Source organism: Carcharodon carcharias, chromosome 5, assembly GCF_017639515.1.
Source record: "Carcharodon carcharias isolate sCarCar2 chromosome 5, sCarCar2.pri, whole genome shotgun sequence".
Classification (NCBI taxonomy): Eukaryota; Metazoa; Chordata; class Chondrichthyes; order Lamniformes; family Lamnidae; genus Carcharodon; species Carcharodon carcharias.
In genome coordinates, this window is record NC_054471.1 from 10773008 (window position 1) to 10796734 (window position 23727).

Here is a 23727-nt window from a genome sequence, read left to right on the forward strand (position 1 = left end):
GAGGAGTTGGCGCACAAGAGGCACAATAAAGACAAGTCGTTTTTCACTATCCTTGTGGGGCTTGGAAGAACAGGAAAACACCTCTGAGCCCCGCAACAAAATAATCTGCACCCACCTACAACCTTTCCAGTATATGAAGAGTGCACTCTCTCCCCAGGTTACCCAGATAGATTCGATGTGCGTGGCAAGTGCCAAGAATTGGAGATGACCAAGCAGTACTCCTAGCAGTGAATCAGCTGAAATCATGCCATTGACTAGAGCTGTTTCCACCATTTGACAAGCCAGAGAACACCCTAGCCATTATTTGCACTGACTGCCCTGGTTAGGCATTAGGCCACACTGGGGGATCAGTAGTGTGTTCCTTGGTATGTGCTGTGAACAATAAGAAGCACTGTTTTAAAAAATGGCCTCTCATTTACGTATGTTGCTAACATTCTCTCATTCGAATAAAACCAGTACCTTGATGGGTTCCACATAACGGGATCCCTTGATAGTGGAAATGGTGGTTAAACTATCTTCCAGTTGAGCAATGATCTCTTCTGTGGACCCGATGATCAATACAGTGTAGGTATCTACCTGATGAGCCACCAGCTTGAAGCTAGTTTGATTCCATAGGCTGGTGACCTTTCCCAGCATGTTTTTCAGGGTGGCTTCACTGGTGGCCAAGGCAGAGATTTTAATAATCGCTTCCTTGTGTTGAAATACCTGAAAGAAGGTTTGGAAATAACAAATTTTCAAACTCATTCAGGTACTCATTACCTGAACTCAATGCTTTCCTATCATAAAGCACTTGTAAAGATGCTGGTAGTCAAAACAGGATCAATATATGGAGGTGCAAACTGAACATATTACACAGGAAGTTGTAGACTGAATATTATACAGGAAGATGTGGAATGACCATATTACATAGGGAGTTGTAGATTAAACATATTACACACTGAGTTGTAGACTGACATCTTACACAGGGAGTTGTAGAATGAACATTTTACACAGGAAGCTGTTTGGACTGAACCTTTTACACAAGGGATTACATGGACTGAACTCTTCCCTGGAGAAAGGAGATTGTGGGTGAAGCCTCATTCAGGAGAATATATTCAGTGATTCAGTGTTTGTGTGCGTGTTTGGCTGTATATATATATCATTTGCTCCATTTTCAAATTTTGTTTTGTCTCCTGCAAAGTGTCTTTGGACATTTCATTACATTTAAGTTGTTATATAAATACAAGTTGTTGCTGTGTTTGAGTGTGAACTTCTGGGATGAGTTCGTGTTGTGTACCAAGAGTCACACATAAAAAATGTCCACTTGTTTGAGATATCGAAGGGCGAAGACAGAACCTCTATAAAGATGGAGGGAAAAGGGATTAGACCAAAATAACCAAAACAAGGATTCACTCCATGGTTTATAAGGAGTGCACACGTATTGTAAAGGAAGCAAGAAGCAATGAGAATGCTGTGTTGGTCTTTCAAACTCTGCTCAGATCACAGTAAACATTTACAAGGGATGTTTATGCTCATATCTCCATTAGATCTGTCAGCCCTTGTGGGGCAGGTCTTACCCTCAGCTTGGTGAGGCTTTCAAGTGTGAAGCTTTTAACCTTGATTGATCGACCAATGGTGTACTCAATGGTATCCCAGTGCTGGGATTCCAGCCAGGGGTTCCTCAAGGCCATAATTATGGGCAGCGTCTCTTTAAAGTCAAAGACAGCCTGTTTCTGAAGAGGAACGATATCATTCACTGGCAATCCTAAAAGAACAAAGAAAACCTTCTCAATAATGGAAAGGGATCTGAGCATTAAAAAGATGAATAGTCACTGCAACAAACTGCTTCAGGCAGCACTGGCAACAGAGAAACTGGCTACCATTAACAGGACAATATCATGGCAGTAAAGGGTTATTCATCAACGAGCAGTGCTGTAAACTTGCTTTCCAAGCCTTCAGATTAGTTTTCAAGTCAGGATCATTTGGTGATTGGCTGTAGCCTAACTTGTAAAGCAGTAGGGTTAGGGTTAACATGACCTCTCATTCTTTTGCCAATTATCTGAAACCTGTATCCTTCTTACCCTCCCAGCCATGGTGCGTTAGCTTGTGGTACTACTGGAACATAAGAGCAGGAGGAAACCATTTAGTCTCTCAAGCCTGTTGTGCCATTCAAGGAGATCATGGCTGATTTGTGACATAGCTCCATATCCCTTTGCCCCATATCCCTTAACACATCTGCTTAAAAAGTTTATCAATCTGAGTTAAAGTTAACAATTGACCTAGCATCAATTGCCATTTTTGGAAGAGGATTCCAACCTTCTACCACCCTTTGCATATAGAAATGTTTCATTAATCATTCCTGAGAGGTCTGGTTGGAATTTTTTAGGCTTTGATCCCTAGTCCTAGATTCCCCAATCAGCAGAAATAGTTTTTCTCTATCATATTTGTTCCCCTTAATTTCTTTTGAAAATTTTGATAAATCATCGCTTATCTTACTAAATTCCACCTAATACAACTCTAAGGTGGAATCATCGCAGGTTTGGATGAAGTGCAATAGCGGGTGGGAAAAAGGATGTTTTACCCGCTGGCCGCAGTGGCGGGTTTTTGAGCCACATCATCCCACTCCTGCCTCATTAATTATGCATTCACAGGAAACACGCCGTTTCACTGGTGGGCAGCTTCCGATTCGCCCACCATGTCGTCACCTAGCCACTTCCTCACACCAGGCGCCACATTTAAAATGCAGCCACACACATGCCTCTCAGTGCTTCCAGCCCAGGACTGCTGCACAGAAGATACGGCCCCAAAAGGCAAGAAGAATACAGTCCCCTGATTCTGTGATGCATCCTTGGAATGTCTTTTGGACACCATGGCCTCTGCCCCCGTTCTGGCTGCAGGAGGGGCATCAACATCACCAATCAACCTTGGGAGGCAGTGGCAGCAGTGATCAGTGCCAATGCTGCCCACAAGAGGTCAGCCATCCAGTGCAGAAAGAGGATGAATGATCTCATCCGTGCTGCCAGGGTAAGTTAGCCAACTCATCAGTCTCATACATTCACAAGCTCATTTCACATTCACTGGCATCTCACTCACTGCCAGCTCAAGCAACTCCATCACTCAATCTCTCACACACACGCTCACATCTCCATCTGGCCTCATCTCCTCTGGAGAGTGCCTCCTCATCCCATGCATGACTCCACTCAGTACACACACACATACCTGGCATATTTCTCATTTGGCCGGGCATGCGCCTTCCTCACACTCTGTCCGTCTGTCTTTATGCAGGACAAGATCACGCACAGTAAAAGGGAAAGGTCCCAGACTGGGGTTGGAGTGCCGCACATCAAGGTCCTCACTCCTTTTGAACACCGCTCATTACAGCTGGCCAGGGAAGGCATGGACCGTTCCTGCGGCAAAGGTGAGGTTTGGTGCATCCAAGTGAAGATCATGCATCAGATCATCCCTCTGGGAACTCAACTATGAGTCCACTGTTCTGTGTACTGCGGCAGCCATGCACTAATATTATCCACTTTTCTCATAGGCACATCAGCCACGTCAACCTCAAGTAACCTTGGCCCCAATTCTAACGCCAACAGAACCTTGGATGAGGACCCTGAGAATAGCACCCTCGAAAACCCTTCAGAGCACTCATTCACACCCTCCACAAGTGCAGCAATACACACCTCGGTGGGACCTACTTGTGCAGCAGGCTCGGGTCACTATCTGGTGAGTACAGAACACAAACTGTTCCACAATAGGCGGAGGCAGGGATACCCAAGGTCGCCGGCACTTGGAGAACTGCTGGAGGCAAGGGGTCTGCTGAGTCTGAATCAGCTGAGGCTCTGGACTCGATCCTCAATCAGTTGTTGGAGTTGCAGTGACAATCACGGAGGAGCAGGAAGGGACAGCTGCACTCCTCAGATTGCAAGGCACGATGTCAGTCCGAGGTAATCGTGCTGTCAGGCCAGCACACCAAAGTCAACGTTGGCAGGATGGCAGCTGCCATGGAGACCTTGGTCCAGGACATCTGACCTGCACTGTTGCGCGGGCTGAACTCCATCGCTGATGCCATAGTTGGCCTCCAGCAGTGTCAACATGAGAGGGGTGCAGGGCAGCTAGATCTCAATCTAGCTTTCCCTTCTCCTCAAGGAGTCAGCCAGGGGTCCTCGGACACCCATATGGAGGAGGATCAGCAGGTGCATACCATGGGGCCATCCACCCAGGTGACTCTGGGAGTATCTAGCCCATCCAAATCCCTTCTTCCTGTGATCAAACCTAATCCAGCTCCATGGGCTGAGGAGGATGCCACTGCCACACAGCAGGAGCCCGAAAACAGGCTGGGGTGCCTTCACAGTCTGGTGACAGTGTGGTCCTGAAGGTTCATCTCACTAAGGATACCATAGATTTAGGAGAAGTTAAAGTTTCCCCACTCTATCTCCATGATATGACCTTGTTCACAGAGTGCAAGGAGAGGTGTCATCAGGCAGACAGGAGTCAGGCAATTACATAAGCTATGTGAGGATCAATGGAGTCTCCCCACTGCATGTCATCATCATCCTCCTGGAATGTAAGGGATATCGGTATCCGCTGCATCTCCATGGCAGGAGCCTTATCACAGAGGGTATGTGCATTCCCATCAGCCTGACAGCACTCAAACATTCACAGATGCAATGTGAGGATCTGTGGTATCTCCTCACTGCATGTCGTCATCATCCTCCACGAATCTAGCAGCTATGAGGGCCTATCGAGAGTGCCTGCTTCATCTGGCCAGTGCAAGGGTTTCATCGCCATCATCCTTGCCTTCAAGGACCTCCTCGCCCTCATCCTGATCGACAACTTCCTAATTGGAGGAGAGGTGCAGCTCCTCCATCTCATCCTCAGCCAGCACCAGATTGTGAAGCATGCAGCAGGCGACGATGATGCATGACAGCTTCTGTGCACTGTATTGCAGGACTCCACCAGACCAGTCCAGGCACCAGAACTTCATTTTTAACATCCCAATGGTTTGCTCCACCAGAGTGCAAGTTGCAGCATGAGCCTCATTGTACCTTCTTATGCTGCAGTCTGAGACTGTCACACAGGCATCATCAGCCATGTCCCCTGCCGGTAGCCCTTGTCCCCGAGGAGCCAGCCCTGCAGCCTCTGTGGACCATGGAAGACATCAGGGATCTGAGGCCTACTGAGAATGTAGGAGTAATGGACAAATTTGCCGCATAAATATCCCCAATCTCAATGATGGAGGAGGCCAGCATATCAGTGCAAAAGATAAAGCTGAAGCGTTTGCAACAATCTTCAGCCAGAAGCACTACCACCATGTTAAATGGGATAGATTTCAAACAGATCAAGCAACTCAAGACTGGGCATCCATGAGGCACTGTGGGCCATCAGCAGCAGCAGAATTGTTCTCGAACACAGTCTGTAACTTCATGGCCTGGCATATCCCCCACTCCAATATTACCATTAACTAGGGGATCATCCATGGTACAATTAAGTGTGCAGGAGGGCATGCCAGGAACAGCATCAGACATACCTAAAAATGAGGTGTCAATCCAGTGAAGCTATAACACAGGACTTCTTGCATGCCAAACAGCATAAACAGCAAGTAACAGACAGATCTAAGCGATCCGACAATCAATGGATCAGATCTAAGCTCTGCAGTCCTGCCACATTCAGTCATGAATGGTGGTGGATAATTAAACAACTCACTGGAGGAGAGACTACACAAATATCCCCGTCCTCAATAATGGGGGAGCCCAGTACATCAGTGCAAAAGATAAGGCTGAAGCTTTTGCAACAATCTTCAGCCAGACGTGCCAAGTGGATGATCCACCTCACACCCCTCCAGAGGTCCCCAGATTCACAGATGCCAGTCTTCAGTCAATTCAATTCACTGCACATGATATCAAGAAACGGCTGAAGGCACTGGGTACTGCAAAGACTATCGGACCTGACAATATTCCAGGAATAGTACTGATGGCCTGTACTCCAGAACTTGCTGTGCCCCTAGCCAAGGTGTTCCAGTAAAGCTACAGCACTGGCATCTCCCCAGCCATGTGGAAAATTGTCCAGATATGTCCTGTACACCAAAAGAAGGACAATCCAACCTGGCTAATTACCACCCCATTAGTATACTCTCGATCATCAGTAAAAGTACTGGAAAGGGGCATCAACAGTGCTGTCTAGTGGCACTTGCTTAGCAATAACCTATTCATTGATGCTCAGTTTGGGTTCCACCAGGGCCGCTCAGCTCCTGACCTCATTACAGCCTTGGTTCAAACATGGACAAAAATGCTGACCTCCTGAGTGAGGTGAGAGTGACTGCCCTTGACATCAAGGCCGCATGTGGCATCAAGGAGCCTAGCAAAGCTGGAGTCAATGGGAATCAGAGGGAAAACTCTCGGCCAGTTGCAGTCATACCGAGCACAAAGGAAGATGGATGCGCTTGTTGGAGGTCATCATCTCAGCTCCAGGACATCACTGCAGGAGTTCCTCAGGGTAATGTCCTCTCACCAACCATCATCAGCAGCTTCATCAATGACCTTCCTTCCATCTTAAGGCCAGAAGTGGGGATGTTCACTGAGGGTTGCATAATGTTCAGTACCATTCACGACTCCTCAGATACTGAAGCAGTCAATGTCCAAATGCAGCAAAACCTGGACAATATTCACGTTTGGGCTGATAAGTGTTTAGTAACATTCGTGCCATACAAGTGCCAGGCAATGACCATATCCAACAAGAGAGAATCTAACCATCGCCCCCTGACATTTAATGGAATTCCCATCACTGAATCCCCCACTATCAGCATCCTGTGGGTTACCATTGACCAGAAACTGAACTTGACTAGCCATATAAATACTGTGGCTAAAAGAGCAGGTCAGGGGCTAGCGAGCCTGTGACAAGTAACTCACCTCCTAACTTCCCAAAGCCTGTCCACCAGCATGCGTGCGGGAAGTGTCTCCAGCTGCAGCTCCTGGAAGGCCAGGTTTCGGAGCTGGAGCTGCTGCTGGGGACACTGTGGAGCATCCGCGAGGTGGAGAGTATCGCTCACAGCACGTATAGAGGTGGTCAAACCGCAGGCTAAGAGTCCACAGGCAGGAAAGGAATGGGTGACCATCAGGCAGAGCAAGAGGACTAGGCAGGCAGTGCAGGAATCTCCTGTGGCTATGCCCCTGCAAAATAGATAGACTGCTTTGGATACTGTTGAGGAGAATGGCCTCTCAGGGGAAAGCAGCAACAGCCAAATTCATTGCACCACGATTGGCTATGCTGCATAGGGGAGGAATAAAAAGTGTGGGAATGCAATAGTTATAGGGGATTCAATTGTAAGGGGGAATAGATCGGCATTTCTGTGGCCGCAAACGAGACTCCAGGATGGCATGTTGCCTCCCTGGTGCTAGGGTCAAGGAGGTCTCAGATCGGCTACAGGACATTCTGAAGGGGGAGGGTGAACAACCAGTGGTCGTGTTACACATTGGTACAAAGGACATAGATGAAAAAGGGATGAGGTCCTAAAAGCAGAATATAAGGAGTTAGGAAGTAAGTTGAAAAGTAGGACCTCAAAGGTAGTGATCTCAGGATTACTACCACTGTCACGTGCTAGTCAGAGTAGAAATAGCAGGATATACCGGATGAATATGTGGCTGAAGAGATGGTGTGAGGGGGAGGGTTTCAGATTCCTGGGACATTGGGACCAGTTCTGGGGGAGGTGATACCAGTACAAACTGGACGGGTTACACCTGGGCAGGACCGGGACTGATGTCTGAGGGGAAATATTTGCGAGAGTGGTTGGGGAGGGTTTAAACTAAAATGGCAGGGGGATGGGAACCTATGCAAGGAATCAGAGGAAGGGGAATCAAAGACAAGAACAAAAGACAAAGGGGAATAAGAAAAGTGATAGGCAGAGAGATCAAGGGCAAGAATCAAACAGGGCCTCAGTGAAAAATGATGGTAACGAGACAATTAACGTTAAAAAGTCAAGCCTTAAGACTTTGTGCCTTAACGCGAGGAGCATTCACAATAAAGTGGATGAATTAACCGTGTAAATAGATGTAAACAGGTATTATATAGTCAGGATTACGGAGACATGGCTGCAGGGTGACCAGGGATGGGAACTGAACATCCAGGGGTATTCAGTATTTAGGAAGGACAGGCAAAAAGGAAAAGATGTTGGAGCTGCATTGCTGGTTAAAGAGGAAAGTAATGCAATAGTGAGGAAAGATATTAGCTCCCACAATGTGGAATCTGTATGGGTAGAGCTGAGAAACACTAAGGGGCAAAAAACGTTAGTGGGGGTTGTGTATAGACCCCCCAACTGTAGTAGTGATGTTGGGAATGGCATTAAACAGGAAATTAGAGATGCATGTAATAACATCTGTAATTATGGGTGACTTTAATCTGCATATAGATTGGGCAAATCAAATTAGTAACAATACCATAGAGGAGGAATTCCTGAGTGTATATGGAACAATATGTTGAGGAACCAACTAGAGAACAGGCCATCCTGGACTGGGTATTGTGTAATGAGAAAGGAATAATTGGCAATCTAGTTTTGCGAGGCCCCTTGGGGATGAGCGACCATAATATGATAGAATTGTTCATCAAGATGGAGAGTAACGTAGTTGATTCTGAGACTAGGGTCGTGAACCTTAACATAGGAAACTACGATGGTATGAGGTGTGAGTTGGCTATGATGGAATGGGAAATATTAATTAAAGGGATGACGGTGGATGTGCAATGGCAAACATTCAAAGAACAATTGTTTATTCCTAGATAAAAACAAAAAAATGCGGATGCTGGAAATCCAAAACAAAAACAGAATTACCTGGAAAAACTCAGCAGGTCTGGCAGCATCGGCGGAGAAGAAAAGAGTTGACGTTTCAAGTCCTCATGACCCTTCAACAGAACTGAGTGAATATTAGGATAGGGGTGAAATATAAGCTGGTTTAAGATGCCGGGGGTGGGGGGGGGGGGGGGGGGGGGGGGGGGGGGGGCGCTGCGGGCAGAGAGAAGTGGGGGGGGTGTGGTTGTAGGGACAAGCAAGCAGTGATAGGAGCAGATAATCAAAAGATGTCACAGACAGAAGAACAAAGAGGTGTTGAAGGTGGTGATATTATCTAAAAGAATGTGCTAATTAAGAATGGATGGCAGGACACTCAAGGTACAGCTCTTGTAGGGTTGGGGTGGAAAGGCTAGCAGGGCATAAAAGATAGATTTAAAAATAATGGAAATAGGTGGGAAAAGAAAAATCTATATAAATTATTGGAAAAAACAAAAGGAAGGGGGAAGAAACAGAAAGGGGGTGGGGATGGAGGAGGGAGTTCAAGATCTAAAGTTGTTGAATTCAATATTCAGTCCGGAAGGCTAGTCGGAAGATGAGGTGCTGTTCCAAGGATCATCCTCCGCCATTTCCGCCAACTCCAGCATGATGCCATCACCAAACATGTCTTCCCTTTACCACCCACCCGGCAGCATTCCATAGGGATCGTTCCCTCCAGGACACCCTGGTCCACTCCTCCATCACCCCCAACTCCTCAACCCACACCTATGGCACCTCCCCATGCCCACGCAAAAGATGCAACATCTGCCTCTTCACTTCCTCTCTCCTCACCGTCCAAGGGCCCAAACACTCCTTTCAAGTGAAGCAGCATTTCACTTGCATTTCCGCTAGCTTAGTCTACTGCATTCGTTGCTCCCAATGTAGTCTCCTCTACATTGGAGAGACCAAACGTAAACTGGGCGACCGCTTTGCAGAACATCAGCGGTCTGTCCGCAAGAAAGACCCAAACCTCCCTGTCGCTTGCCATTTTAACACTCCACCCTGCTATCTTGCCATGTCCGTCCTTGGCCTGCTGCATTGTTCCAGTGAAGCCCAACGCAAACTGGAGGAACAGCACCTCATCTTCCGACTAGGCACTTTACAGCCTTCCGGACTGAATATTGAATTCAACAACTTTAGATCTTGAACTGCCTCCTCCATCCCCACCCCTTTTCCATTTCTTCCCCCTTCCTTTTGTTTTTTCCAATAATTTATATAGATTTTTCTTTTCCCACCTATTTCCATTATTTTTAAATCTATATCTTTTATGCCCTGCTAGCCTTTCCACACCAATCCTACTAGAGCTGTACCTTGAGTGTCCTGCCATCCATTCTTAATTAGCACATTCGTTTAGATAATATCACCACCTTCAACACCTCTTTTTTCTTCTGTCTGTGACATCTTTTGATTATCTGCTCCTATCACTGCTTGCTTGTCCCTACAACCACACCCCCCCACTTCTCTCCCACACCCCCCATCCCACCTTAAACCAACCTATATTTCACCCCTCTCCTAATATTCACTCAGTTCTGTTGAAGGGTCATGTGGACTCGAAACGTCAACTCTTTTCTTCTCCGCCGATGCTGCCAGACCTGCTGAGTTTTTCCAGGTAATTCTGTTTTTGAATTGTTTATTCCTGTCTAGCGCAAAAGTAAAACAGGGAAGAGGCAAACAAATTGACCAGAAAAAACAACAGACCTGAGGATTGGGAGCAAAGGAAGGCCAAGGGATTGATTAAGAAGGTGAAAATAGAGTACAAGAGTAAATTTGCGGGGAACATAAAAACTGACTGTAAAAGTTTCTATAGGTATGTGATGAGAAAAAGATTCGTGAAGACAAATGAAGGTCCCTTACAGTCAGAAACAGGGGAATTTATAATGGGGAACAGAGAAATGGCTGACCAACTGAATACATGGACTGCAATAGTTCAAGAAGGTAGGTCACCACCACCTTCTCAAGGGCAACCAGGGATGAGCAATAAGTGCTGGCCCAGTCAACGAAACCCATATCCCATGAATGAATAAAAACAATATATAGGGGAAAGACAACAATTTATACTGCATGTGAAGAGAGTGCTGATTGGTTGGCAAGTGGACTCTGATTGTTAGAGGCGTTGACATGGAGAATGCACCACTGATGGTGACTGACAGTCAACTGCCAAGCATAGTTTTAAATTTAAACCAGGCAGCTTGACCCTGATTGGTCAAGGCGTTGTCCTGAGGAATAAGTCAGCGAATAGCTGTCACTTATTTTGTTTAACTGAAACAGGCGCAATGTGTGTACATATTCTTTCTGTCGACCAAGAACAGGTTCCTGTGAATTAATATATTTAGCTTCTAGTACACGCAAATGTGCCACATTGCAATCCCAACTGACAATCTTAAATTGCTTGTCAGCGTAATTCTTAGCACATTGAGGATTATTTCGCAAATGTTGTCCAATTGCGGAATCACATTTAATGTTGGACACCGTGTTTTGAGTTTTGCAAGCACGGGCTGGTTGGGTACTGTTTGTACCTTGCTCGTTGCAAACAGCGGCTGGGACATGCTGTTTGATATGATCCGCCAGTCTTTGGATGTATGACCTACATTGCTGTGTGTTTCCATCCCTCCCTCCTCCTCAAACCTAAAAAAAAGAGAGGAAGAGGCAGTACCTTCAGGAGTGCACCAGACCTGCGAGGGACACCCTTCTGAAAGTGGATTTTAAAGAAAAAGCAGCTGATTGGTGAGTAAATCCTGGGAGCAGACTCAGAGGGAGGAGCACCGGAGCGGTGAATATAAATCTAGCTTACCTCGGGGATTCGCGGCCTTGTCTTCAGGGAGCAGACTCGGAGGGAAGAGCACCAGAGCAGTGACCTTGGGGCACATAGTAACTGAAGCCAAAACTGAAAAAGTGACGTCACAGGAAAGCTGTGACCTGATTGGTTGGTAGGAAATCTGCACCAAATTTGAAAAAAAAACACTGCAAAGCTAATTAATAAATGAATTATCTAAGTAGAGATGGCTGGGCAGGTGATGTGCTGCAGCTGTATGATGTGGGAATTGGCAGATCCCATTGCGAGCCGCATGGACCACATCTGCAGCAAGTTTTGGTTGCCGGAGGAACTCCGGCTCAGAATTGATGAGCTGAAGACCGAGCTCCAGACGCTGCGGCACATCCGAGAGGGGGAGAGTTATCTGGAGGCTTTGTGTCAGGAGGCGGTCACACCTGGTAGATTAAGTACCTCAAGTTCAGTCAGTGGTCAGGGTCAGCAGGGTGTGACTGCAAGTGAGGCAGGTAGAGGGATCCTGTTTCAGGAACAGAGGAGCCTCAGCTCTTGACCTTGTCCAACAGGTACGAGGTCCCTGCTCCCTGTGTGGATGAGGAAGAGGGCTGTAGGGGGGATGAGCCAGCTGACCACAGCACCGTGGCACAGGAGGCCATTCAAGATGGGGGAGCAAAAAGACAAATGGGAGTTGTAGGGGATTCTATAATTAGGGGAATTGATAGCTTCCTTTGTAAGCAGGATGGAGAGTGCCACATGGTATGTTGCCTGCCCGGTGCCAGGGTGAGGGACATCTCTGACCGGCTTGAAAGGATATTGGAGAGGGAGGGGGAGGATCCAGTTGTTGTGGTCCACGTCGGGACAAATAACATAGGTAAGACTAGGAAAGAGGACCTGTTTAGGGATTATTAGGAACGTGGAACTAAATTAAAGAACAGGTCCTCAAGGGTTATAATCTCCGGATTACTACCTGAGCCACGTGCAAATTGGCATAAGGTCATGAGAATAAGGGAAGTAAACATGTGGCTAAGGGACTGGTGCAGGAAAGAGGGGTTCCATTTTGTGGGGCATCACTATTGGAACAGGAGGGATCTCTACTGTTGGGACGGTCTCCACCTGAACTGATCTGGGACCAATGTTCTAGCGAAAAGGGTAAATAGGGTGGTCAACAGGACTTTAAACTAGAAAGTGAGCGGGGGGGGGAGGGTAAAACTCCAAGAAGTATGACTAATGGGAAACAAAGCAGCAGGTTAGCGTGTCGGGGATTGGATTCAACTTCATGGAAAATTATGAAAATTCTGAAAAGAAAGGAGAGCCCAGGAGAGGCTATTAAAGTCCCCGGAACACACAATAGGACAGAGTGTTTGGAAAGGGCTAGGAATCTAGCTTCAAGCACATCAGATAAAGGGACAACAATGAGAAAGGGGACGGGAAATACAGGACTGAAGGTGTTGTATCTGAATGCACGCAGTATACAAAATAAGGTAAATGAGCTTGTGGCGCAGATTGAAATTGGCAGGTATGATGTGGTGGGCATTACGGAGACATGGCTGCAAGGGGATCAAGACTGGGAGCTAAATATCCAAGGATATACATTCTATCGAAAAGATAGGCAGGTTGGCAGAGGGGGTGGGGTTGCTTTGTTCGTAAGAAATGAAATTAAATCGATATCAAGAAATGATGTAGGGTCAGATGATGTAGAATCTGTGTGGGTAGAGTTGAGGAAAGGTAAAAAAACCATAATGGGAGTTATGTACAGGCCTCCGAACAGTAGTCAGGATGTGGGGCACAAGGAGATAGAAAATGTGTGTAAGAAAGGCAAGGTTACAGTGGTCATGGGGGATTTCAATATACAGGTAGACTGGGAAAATCAGGTTGGTAGTGGATCCCAAGAAAAGGAATTTGTGGAATGTCTACGAGATGGCTTTTTGGAGCAGCTTGTGGTGGAGCCCCACTAGGGAACAGGCAATTCTAGATTTAGTGATGTGTAATGAGGCAGATTTGATAAGGGAGCTTAAGGTGAAGGAACCCTTAGGAGGAAGTGGCCATAATCTGATAGAATTTACCCTGCAATTTGAGAGGAAAAAGCTGGAATCAGGTGTAACAGTATTACAGTTGAATAAAGGCATCTACAGAGTCATGAGGGAGGAGCTGGTCAGAATTGACTGGGAGATGACCCTAGCATGAAAGACAGTGGAACAGCAATGGCAGGAGTTTCTGGGAGTAATTTGGGAGACACAGCAAAAATTCATCCCTAGGAAGAAGAAGCATACTAAAGGGAGGATGAGGCAACCATGGCTGACAAGGGAAGTCAGGGACAGCATAAAAGCTAAAGAGAAAGCATACAATGCGGCGAAGAGCAGTGGGAAAACAGGGGATTGAGAAGCCTATAAAGACCAACAGAGGACAACTAAAAAAGAAATAAGGAGGGAGAAGATTAAGTATGAGGGTAAACTAGCCATTAATATAAAAGAAGATTGCAAGAGTTTTTTTAGATATATAAAGGGTAAGAGAGGGGAAAAAGTGGACATTGGGCCACTGGAACATGTCGCTGGACAAGTAGCAGTGGGGAACAAAGAAATGGCAGAGGAACTGAATAGGTACTTTGCGTCAGTCTTCACGGTGGAAGACACAAGTGACATCCCCAAAGTTCAAGAGAGTTGGGGGGCAGAGGTGAGTATGGTGGCCATTACCAAGGAGAAGGTGCTAGGAAAACTGAAAGGTCTGAAGGTGGATAAATCACCTGGATCAGATGGACTACACACCAGAGTTCTGAAGGAGATAGCTGAAGAGATAGTGGAGGCGTTAGTGGTGATCTTTCAGGAATCACTGGAGTCAGGGAGGGTCCCAGAGGACTGGAAAATCACTAATGTAACCCCCCTGCTTAAAAGGGGAGTGAGGCAAAAGATGGGAAATTACAGGCCGATTAGCCTGACCTCGGTCGTTGATAAGATTTAAGAGTCCATTATTAAGGATGAGATTTCAGAATACTTGGAAGTGCATGGTAAAATCGGGCAAAGTCAGCATGGTCTCATCAGGTGAGGTCATGCCTGACAAATCTGTTAGAATTCTTTGAGGAGGTAACGAGTAGGTTAGACAAAGGAGAGCCAATGGATGTTATCTACTTGGACTTCCAGAAAGCCTTTGACAAGGTGCCGCACAGCAAGCTGCTCAGTAAGATAAGAGACCATGGTGTTAGAGGCAAGGTACTAGCATGGATAGAAGATTGGCTGTCTGGCAGGAGGCAGAGTGGGGATAAGGGGGTCCTTCTCAGGATGGCGGCCGGAGACTCGTGGAGTTCCGCAGGGGTCAGTGTTGGGACCACAACTTTTCACTTTATACATTAATGATCCAGATGAAGGAACTGAGAGCATCCTGGCTAAGTTTGCAGATGATACAAAGGTAGTTGGAGGGACAGGTAGTATTGAGGAGGCGGGGAGGTTGCAGAAGAATTTGGACAGGTTAGGAGAATGGGCAAAGAAGTGGCAGATGGAATACAACGTGGGCAAGTGTGAGGTCATGTACTTTGGTAGGAAGAATAGAGGCATGGACTATTTTCTAAATGGGGAGAGAATTCAGAAATCTGGAGTACAAAGGGATTTGGGAGTCCTAGTGCAGGATTCTCTTAATGTCAACTTGCAGGTTGAGTCAGTAGTTTAGGAAGGCAAATGCAATGTTGGCATTTATTTCGAGAGGACTAGAATATAAAAGCTGCTGAGGCTTTATAAGCCTCTGGTCAGACCACATTTAGAATATTGTGAGCAATTTTGGGCCCCATATCTCAGGAAGGATGTGTTGGCCCTGGAGAGGGTCCAGAGGAAGTTCACAAGAATGATCCCAGGAATGAAAGGCTTAACCTATGAGGAACATTTGAGGACTCTGGGTCTATACTCGATGGAGTTTAGAAGGATGAGGGGGGATCTAATTGTAATTTACAGAATACTGAAAGGCCTGGATAGAGTGGACATGGGGAAGATGTTTCCATTAGTAGGAGAGACTAGGACCTGAGGGCACAGCCTCAGCGTAAAGGGCAGACCTTTAGAACAGAGATGAGGAGAAACTTCTTTAGCCAGAGAGTGGTGAATCTATGGAATTCATTGCCACAGAAGGCAGTGGAGGCCAGGTCATTGAGTGTATTTAAGACCAAGATAGATAGGTTCTTGATTGGTAAGGGAATCAAAGGTTACGGGGAGAAGGTGGGAGAATGGGGTTGAGAAACTTATCAGCCATGATTGAATGGCAGAGCAGACTCGATGGGCCAAATGGCCTAATTTCTGCTCCTGTCTTATTGTTTTACATAACGAGCTTCACACTGGCACTGAAATTCATATACCACATTACTTTTCTGTGTGATAGGCAGAATGTTCCTTTGGCTTGATGGCAGCATCCTATTAGTGGTGAATACCGCTTATGTTGCTTCTGCATTGTAGCAGCGTGAAACAGCTGGCTTCACCTGTTGCTCACATTTTTCAGATACCTTGCCCTTCCAGGGTAATGTGAGGTAGACTGAGTACTTTTCAGGGCCGAAAGTGGTGGCCTTAGGCCCATTCATGAGTTTGCGTGATATACAGTGTGAAATGATCTGATCAGGGTAGCCATTGTTCTGCAGGATGCCTTTGATGTGCCCTATTTCAGTATCAAGCTTGTACGGTGAGCAAATGGCTCGGGCCCTATTTACCAAGTTGCTGATAAGACCAATCTTATAGCATGTGGAAGTGTAAGAATCCCAATCCGCACATTGATCAGTGAAGGTAGGCTTGGGTTAGGCTGTGGTAGAGAATACCTTGGCAGATTTCTCAACCAGTACATCAAGGAAGAGGAGTTCATTTGACTGCTCCATTTCAAAGGCGAATTTGAGCACAGGGTGGAGCCCATTAAGACATGTAAGTGAATTATTACATGCAGCTGCAGATTTAAATCAAGCAAACGTATCATCCACATATCGGAAATATGCAAGGGGTAGGAGGTTAGGCGTCAATTCATCGAAGACATGTTTCTCATGGAACCCAACACCACCACCTGAAAGCTGCCCCCCTCAAGCCACTCACTTTCCTGACTTGGAAATATATCTCTGTTCCTTCACTGTCGCTGGGTCAAAATCCTGGAACACCCTACCTAACAGCACTGTGGGTGTACATACACTACATGGACTTGAGTGTGTATAAAATTATGAGGGGCATAGATAAGGTAGACAGGAAGGAACTTTTCTCCTTGATGGAGGGATCTATAACCAGGAGGCATAGATTTAAGGTAAGGGGCAGGAGGTTTAGGGGGGATGTGAGGAATAATGTTTTCACCCTGAGGGCGGTGGGAATCTGGAACTCACTGCCTGAAAGGGTGGTAGAGGCAGAAACCCTCATAACATTTAGGAAGTGTTTGGATGTGCACTTGTGATGCTGTGCCATGCAGGGCTGTGGGCCTGGTGCTGGAGAGTGGGATTGGAGTGGGTGGGTGCTGGTTTGGCCAGTGCGGACTCGACAGGCCGAAGGGCCTTTTTCTGTGCTGTGGACCTCTGACTTTATGGTTCAAGAAGGCAGCTCACCATCACCTTCTCAAGGGCAATTAGGGATGGGAAATAAATACTGGCCTAGCCAGCAATGCCCACATCCCATGAATGAATTAAAAAATGAACCGATTGTACATTACCGCAGGAGCTACACTTCACATGATATTTAATTGACTATAAAGTTCTTTGGGATTCCTGAGTTTGTGAAAGAAAGAAGCTTAGCAATCCTGTAACTAATGGATCAAAGCTCTGCAGCCCAGCCACATTCGGTCATGAATGGCAGTGGACAACTAAACAGCTAGCCAGCGGAGGAGGCTCCACAAAAATCGCCATCCTCAATGATGGGTAAGCCCAGCAAGTCAGTACAAAAGACAAGGCTGAAGCATTTGCAAGCATCTTCAACCAAGATTGTCGGTTGGATGATCGATCTTAGCCTCCTCCTGTGGTCCCTGGCATACAGATGCGAGTCTTCAGCCAATTCAATTCACTCCACACAGTATCAAGAAATAGCTGAAGGCACAGGATACTGCAAAGGCTATGGGCCCTGAGAGAAACCCAGCAATAGCGCTGAAGACTTGTGCTCCAGAACTAGCCACGTCCCTAGCCAAGCTGTTCCAGTACAACAACAACACTAAAATCGAATCAGCAATGTGGAAAATTGCCCAGATATGTCCTGTCCACAAAAAGCAGGACAAATCCATCCAGGCTGAGATTGGACTGAATGGCCTGTAATTGTTCGGTCTCCCCTTGGCTCCCATTTTAAACAAAGGTACAACATTAGCAGACCTCCTATCCTCCGGCACCACATTTGCATCCAGTGAGGATTGGAAAATGTTGGTCAGGCCTTCTGTTATTTCCTCCCTGGCTTCTTTTAACAGCCTGGACTACATTTCATCTGGCCGTGGTGATTTATCCAACTTCAAGGATGCTAACCCAATTAATACTTCCTCTCCCCCTTTGTTTATCACATCCAATACTTCACAGTCCTCCTTCTTAACTTGAATATTTTCATTTTTTATGAAGACAGATAGAAAGTACTCATTAAGAATCAAAACAACATCTTCTGTCTCTACTCACAGGGTACCATTTTGGTTTTTTATGGGCCCTACTCTTTTTTAAGTTATCCTTTTATTTTTAATGTATTGATAAAACATCTTTGGGTTCTCCTTGATTTTGCTTACCAACATTGTTTCATGCACTCTCTCTGCTTTCATAATTTCCTTTCTGATTTTATTCCTCCTCTTTCTATACTCCTCTCAGCTTTCTGTAGTATTGAGTTTGTGATGTCTGACATAAGCTTTCCTTTTTTGCCTTATCTTACCTTGTAAGTTCCTTTACATCCAGGGGGCTCTCGATTTGGCCGTCTCACCCATTTTGTTTGTGGGAACATGTTTACTCTAAACCCTTGAATCTCCCCTTTGAATGCCTATGACTGGTCTGACACTGATTTATCTTCAAGTAGCTGTTTCCAGTCCACTTTGCTAAATCACTCCTCAGCTTAGTAAAATTGGCCTTGCCCTGATTTAGAACTCTAACTCCTGTTCTGTCTTTGTCTTTTTCCATAATTATGTTAAAACTAACTGAATTATGATCAGTACCACAAAAATGCTTTCCTACTGCCACCCCTTTCACCTGCCCAGCTTCATTTCCTAAAAGTAAGTCCAGATCAGCACCCTCTCTTGTTGGACTTGCTACATGCTGCCCAATAATGTTCTCCTGAATGCACCTTAAGAATTCTGCTCCCTCAATTCCTTTCACACTAAAACTATCTCAGTTAATATTGGGGTAGATAAAATCCCCTATTGTTCTTGCACTTCTCAGAGGTTTGCCTCTATATTTGCTCTTCTATCTCCCTCTGACTGCTTGAGGATCTATAGTACACTCCCCTTCTCTATCTCATCTGAAAACCCTGTAAACAGGAACCATTGAACTTCCATTCCTCAAGCCATGTTTTTATAACAACTATGACATCATACTACCGCGTTTTGATCTGTGCCCTCAGCTTATCAGCTTATTTGCTATTTACTTCCTGCATTGAAGTATATACCCTTGAATACTGTTCTGCCTTCCATTTTCCTTTCTGATTTTCTCCCAACTGAATCTATCCTCAGGTCCCTGTCATCCTGCCAAACTAGTTTAAACCCTCCCCAACAACACTAGCAAAACGTCCCACAAGGAACTCAGTCCTGGCTCTGTTCAGATGTAATCCATTGGGCCTGTACAGGTCCCATCTCCCCCAGAGTTGGTTCCAATGTCCCAAGAATCTGACCTCCATCAACTATAACCATCCTTCTTTGTGCTAGGTATGACTCCAACCAGCAGAGAGTTTTCCCCTTGATTCTCATTGATTCCAGTTTTGCTGGGGCTCCTTGATGCCACACTCAGTCAAATGCTGCCTTGATGTCAAGGGCAGTCACTCTCACCTCACCTCGGGAGTTCAGCTCTTTTGTCCATGTTTGAACCAAGGCTGTAATGAGGTCAGGAGCTGAGTGGCCCTGAAGGAACCCAAGCTGAGCCTCAGTGAGCAGGTTATTACTGAGCAAGTGCCGCTTGATAGCACTGTTGATGACCCCTCCCATTACTTTACTGATCCAGAGTAGACTGATGGGGCAGTAATTGGCCGGGTTGGATTTGTCCTGATTTTTGTTTACAGGACACACCTGCACAATTTTCTACATAGCCGGGTAGATGCCAGTGTTGTAGCTGTACTGGAACAGCTTGGCTAGGGGCACGGCAAGTTCTGAAGCACAAGTCTTCGGTACTATTGTCGGAATATTATCAGGGCCCATAGCATTTGCAGTATCCAGTGCTTTAAGCCATTTCTTGATATCATGTGGAGTGAATCAAATTGGCTGAAGACTAGCATCTGTGATGATGGGAACCTCCAGAGGAGACCAAGGTGGATCATTCATTCGGTACATCTGGCTGAAGATTGTAGCAAATGCTTCAGCCTTATCTTTTGCATTGAGGTGCTGGGCTCCCCCATCATTGAGTATTTGTAGAACCTCCTCCTCCGGTGAGTTGTTTCATTGTCCACCACCATTCATGACTGGATGTGGCAGGACTACAGAGCTTAGACCTCATCCGTTAGTAGCGTACATCGGTCTGTCACTTGCTGCATATGCTGTTTGGCATGCAGGTAGTCCTGTGTTATAGCTCCACCAGGTTGACACCTCATTTTTAGGTGTGTCTGGTGCTGCTCCTGGTATGGACTCTTCATTGAACCAGAGTTGGGCCACTGGCTTGATGGTAATAATAGAATGGGGGATATGCTGATCCATGAGATTACAGATTGTTTCAAGTACAATTCTGCTGCTGCTGATGGCCAACTGTGCCTCATTGATGCCCAGTGTTGAGCTGCTAGATTTGTTCAAAATCTATCCCATTTAGCATGATCGTTGTGCCACACAACACGATGGAGGGTATCATCAATGTGAAGGCAGGACTTCGTCTCTATAACGACTGTGCGGTGGTCACTGCTACCAATACTGTCATGGACAGATGCATCTGCGGCAGGCAGGTTGGTGAGGATGAGGTCAACTATGTCTTTCCCTCTTGTTGGTTGCCTCACCACCTGCTGCATAGCCCAGTCTAGCAGCTATGTGATTTAGGACTTGGCCAGCTCGGTCAGTAGTGGTGCTACTGAGTCACTCTTGGTGATGGACATTGAAGTCACCCAACCAGGGTACATTCTGTGCCCTTGCCACCTTCAGTGCTTCTTCAAAGCAATGTTCAACCTGGAGGAGCACTGGTTCATCAGCTGAGGGAGGGCAGAATGTGGTAATCAGCAGGAGGTTTCCTTGCCCATGTTCAACTTGATGCCCTGAGACATCATGGGGTCCGGAATTGATGTTGAGGACCCCCAGGGCAACTCCCTCCTGACTGTATACCACTGTGATGCCACCTCTGTTTGGCCTGTCCTGCCAGTGGGACAGGACATACCCAAGGTTGGTGATGGTGGAGTCTGGGACATTATCTGTAAGGTATGACTCTGTGAGTATGACTATGTCAGGTTGTTGCTTGACTAGTCTGAGACAGCTCTCCCAATTTTGTCACTAGCCCCCAGGTGTTAGTAAGGAGGACTTTGCAGGGTCGACAGGCCTGAGATTGCCGCTGTCGCTTCCGGTGCCAAGGTTGATGCAGGGTGGTCCGTCCAGTTTCATTCCTTTTTTGTGACTTTGTAGCAGTTTGATACAACCGAATGGCTTGCTAGACATTTCAGAGGGCATTGAAGAGTCAACCACATTGCTGTGGGTCGTAAGTCACATGTAGGCCAGACCAGGTAAGGGCAACAGATTTCCTTCCCTAAAGGACAAGGTACTTCAGAATGAGCCTGGAGAGCCAAAGGACCTTAACAGAGTTCAAAGGGAGTGTGTAACCATTCAGTAACCTGAGGAAATGAAGACTATCTTAAACAGCAGCATGAAAGAACAGCAGAAGAAACTCAAGGAGACTCTGCTGAATTACAGAATTCAAGATGACGCAAGTGAGCTTTGCAAAGAAAAGAAAACCTGTTGAAAGACCTTCACACACTACAAGGATCACTCAGGTCAAAGTTTGTACCTCTGGGAAAATTACGAAAAGAAGTAAAATGAATTTAACATCACTCTGAACAAACTGAAGAACCAGCTGGCAGACAAGACACAACAATGTTCATGGTTCCAGGAGGAAGCCAAAAGATACAAGGAGACAACACAAGAGCTGAAGAATCATCTGAGTGAAACAAAAGAGGCATTAGAAAGAAAAGCCGTGGAACTTTCCAAAATGTAAGTGGGTGATAAAGCCATGGGTAGCTCAACCCCTGAACTGAACCAAGTTGAGATTTCATCTGAGAGAAGTCTGGCCAACTGTGAATTCAAAATGAAAGGACGAGACTAAACTCTGTGGTAGACAGAAGAAGACAAGATGGTAGATGGTTCAGAAAAGACAATGAATGATGCCCTAACCTAGTACAGGTTCAACACCTTCAGAATTACTTATGAAGTGCTGCCATCATACAAGATTAAGCCTGGTACTTCCCAATTTGGAGCGGAAAGTAGAGAACAGTCAAGGGAATCAAAAAATGACTTATGATTTGCATAGCCAAGAGTGAGAATTTACTGTCGGTGAAACAGTATTTGTACGAAACTTTGGTGGTGGATCGAGTTGGTTACCTGCTGTAATAGCTTCTGTGACCGGACCGTTGTCATACCACATAGAAGTGGAGGGTCAGATCACCCAAAAACACGTGGATCATTTGAGAAGGGAGATACCCCGACAACCCGATGTAAAACCTGTAAGCATTGTAGAACCTGTGGTCCCTGGTTGTGATTGATCAACCAAGGATAGACATACCAGATGTCTCTGTCGGAGTGGATAACACCTACAAGAGCAGGTAAGAGGCTAGGAATCATGCAACGAGTAACTCACCTCCTGACTCCCCAAAGCCAGCACACCATCTACAAGGCACAAGTCAGGAGGGTGATGGAATACTCCCCACCTGCCTGGATAAGTGCAGCTCCTGCAACACTGAAGAAGCTGGACACCATCAAGATTCAAAGCAGCCCGCTTGTTTGGCACCACATCCACAAACATTCATTCCCTCCACCACTGACACACAGTAACAGCAGTGTGTACCATCTACAAGATGCACTGCAGGAATTCACCAAGACTCCTTAGACAGCACCTTCCAAACCCACGACCTCAATCAGCTAGAGGGACAAAGGCAGCAGATAGATGGGAACACCACCATCTGGAAGTTCCGCTACAAGTCACTCACAATCCTGAGTTGGAAATATATTGCCTTTCCTTCACTGTCGCTGGGTCAAAATCCTGGAACTCCCTCCCCAACAGCACTGTAGGTGTATCTACACCACATGGACTGCAGCAGTTCAAGAAGGCAGCTCACCACCACCTTCTCAAGGGCAACTAGGGATGGGCAACAAATGCTGGCCCAGCCGGCGAAGACCACAACCCGTGAAGGAATAAAAGATAACCTTGCCTTGTCCCTTTTTCAACTCAGGAACTCTTCCATCTTCCTTTGACATCTCACTGGCCAATCAAGGTTAATTTCCCTCAACCAATCATGACTTAGAAGGCTTGGTCCTTCACCTTCCACTACAATCACAGGGAGCTGTGCTGCCTGGCGCTTGTAATAAACAGGTACAGTGGTAATACCTCTCACTTGTATAACTTCACCAGTATATGTTTTCAATTTGGCCGAAGCCTGCTCCATATTCAATTGTTTTTTATTCATTCATGGGATGTGGGCTTCACTGGCTGGGCCAGCATTTATTTCTCATCCCTAGTTGCCCTTGAGAAGATGGTGGTGAGCTGCCTTCTTGAACTGCTACAGTCCATATGGTGTAGGTACACCCACAGTGCAGTTAGGAAGGGCGTTCCAGGATTTTGACGCAGTTGAGTACCCTTGTTTAAATATTTGAACGTGTGCTCCCCCACTACAGTGGTTGATGCACCAATATCCACTTCCATAACCAAAGGTTTTTCATTAACCTGCAGAGTAACAGTCATTGGCTCTGTTTTCCCTACTTTCACATTAAATAGAGAATAAACATTGGAATTTGTGGTTTCTAGTCCTTCCACATTATGTACTTCGATCAGTTTAGCTTACTGCCTGGGAGTCTGTCTCAATCTCGCTTTCCATTGCTTCACTATGTGTCCTCT